Source organism: Rhinopithecus bieti, unplaced genomic scaffold, assembly GCF_001698545.2.
Source record: "Rhinopithecus bieti isolate Rb0 unplaced genomic scaffold, ASM169854v2 repeat_19112, whole genome shotgun sequence".
Classification (NCBI taxonomy): Eukaryota; Metazoa; Chordata; class Mammalia; order Primates; family Cercopithecidae; genus Rhinopithecus; species Rhinopithecus bieti.
The window spans coordinates 2,455-4,936 of NW_016878679.1; the positions used below are offsets into that span (position 1 = coordinate 2,455).

Here is a 2,482-nt window from a genome sequence, read left to right on the forward strand (position 1 = left end):
GACTGTCCATTCACTCAGATCTGGAGTTGCAGGTGTATAAATTGCTAAATGCTAATGGTCTGTGGAGGGATGTATTTATCTGGCTTTCCTTTATCTCAGCTTTGCTTTTATCTGACAGAATTTCACTGTCAGAGTTATTTTATCTATTTCCCCTACTCTGTTTTGGTGGGAGACTTTTTTACAGCATGGTTCTTGAAATTGCATAACTGAATACTGAAAATCTTCACAAAACCCAGCATCTTGCTAGGCCTTTTGGGCAAAAGAAAAGCCTGGCATCGGCAGTGAAGGAAGATGGCAGCCCAGAGCTTCCCCATGCCATTGCACGGGCACGTGGGCGGCAGTGCCTTCAGCGATGTGTATGAGCCCACGGAGGACGCGTTTCTGCTTCTGGACACGATCCAGGTAGCAGCTGCTGAGCTGGCGGGAGTGGAAATATGCCTGGAAGTAGGGGCAGGGTCTGGTGTAGTATCTGCATTCCTAGCCTCTATGATAGGTCCTCAGGCTTTGTACATGTGCACTGATACCAACCCTGAGGCAGCAGCTTGTACCCTAGAGACAGCACGCTGTAACAAAGTCCACATTCAACCAGTTATTACAGATTTGGTCAAAGGCTTGCTAGAGATTGAAGGAAAAGTTGATCTTCTGGTGTTTAATCCCCTCTATGTAGTGACTCCACCTGAAGAGGTAGGAAGTCACGGAATAGAGACAGCTTGGGTTGGTGGCAGAAATGGTCGGGAAGTAACATGCAGGTTTTCCCCTGGTTCTAGCTCTCCTTTCACCAAAAGCATTATTCTATTTAGTTACCATTAAAGAAGACAACCCAGGAGAAATTTTGAAAATAGTGAAGACAAAAGGTCTGCAAGGAACCACTGCACTTCCCAGACAAGCAGGCCAAGAACCTCTTTCAGTCCTCAAGTTCACCAAGTTCTAGCATACAATGTGTGCCCAGAGCTACTGGAAACTGAATGCATTTAGCATATCTTGAAACTGAAGTCATTCATTAGGTAAAAGGAATTTTATCAGAAATTTGTCACTGAAAAAAAGGTAGAAAGGTAGAACATTCCCTTTCACTCAGGCCTGTATAATTATTTGCACAAGTACAAGTAAATATGTATATTATATTTATAATTTGCATTTTAAATATAAAAGTTATGTATGAAATATTTATCTCAGCATTATTTAGTAAGGCGACAGAATTGATCTGGCAAATGTCTTTTTTTTCATACCAGTCCATAAAGGCAGTTTGCTTTCAGATGGCAGGGCCAGCAATACACCTTCATTGTCCGGTGTATATCAACTCTCCAACTCTATGTCATGATTTAGTTCATGGGGATCTTGATTGCCTTTCCCTTCCACAAAATATTACACTGATTTGTTATATTGATGACATTATGTTGATTTGACCTAGTGAGCAAGAAGTAGAAACTACACTAGACTTAGTGGAAAGACATTTGCATCAGAGGAAAGGAAATAAATATGACTACAATTCAAGGACCTTCTACCTTAGTGAAATTGATAGGGATCCAGTGACATGGGGCATGTTGGAATATTTCTTCTAAGGTGAACAATAAGTAGTTGCATCTTACTGCTCTTACAGCCAAGAAAGAGGCACAATACTTAGTAGGCCTGTTTGGGTTTTGGAGGCAACATTTTCCAATTTCATTATGATACTCCAGCCCATTTATCCATTGACTCAAAAGCTGCGAGTTTTGAGTAGGGCCCAGAACAAGAAAAGTCTCTGCAACAAGTCCAGGCTGCTGTGCAAGCTACTCTGTCACTTGGGTCATGTGATCCAGCAGATCCAGTGGTGTTTAAGTGGCAGTGGCAGATAGGGATGCTGTTTAAAGCTTCTGGGAGGTCCCTATAGGTGAATCTTGGTTTAGGATATTAGAGCAAAGCCCTGCCATTACCAACAAATAACTAATCTCTTTTGAGAAACAGCTCTTGGCCTGATACCGGGCCTTAGTAGAGACTGGTACTTAAGGAATCACCAAGTTACCTTGCAACTTGAGCTGCCCATCATGAACTGGTTGTTATCTGAGCCACTAACACACAAAGTTGGATATGCACAGCAACACTCTGTCATCAGATGGAAACGGTATACACATGATTAGGCCTGAGCAGACCCTGAAGGCACAAGGAAGTTACATGAAGAAGTAGGCCAAATTTCCATAGTCCCCACTTCTGCTATCTGCCTTCTCTCTTCCAGCCTGCATCTGTGGCTTCATGGGAACTTCCCTACGATCAGCTGACAGAGAAAGAGAAGACTTAGGCCTAGTTTACAGAGGGTTCTGTATGATATGCAGGTACCACCCAAAAGTGGACAGCTGCAGCACTATAGCTCATCTCTGGGCTATCTTGAAGGACAGTGGTGAAGAGAAATCCTCCCAGTGGACAGAACTTTGAGCAGTCCCCCCGGTTGACTTTGCTTAGAAGGAAAATGGCTAGATATTCAATTATATGCCAAATCATAGGCTGTGGC

At 43.0% G+C, this 2,482-nt stretch overlaps 1 pseudogene; it reads left to right on the forward strand.

The window, feature by feature from the left end:
- The first annotated feature begins 291 nt into the window (after positions 1-291).
- Positions 292-931, forward strand: LOC108525721 (hemK methyltransferase family member 2 pseudogene; annotated as a pseudogene).
- Positions 932-2,482: the final 1,551 nt, after the last annotated feature.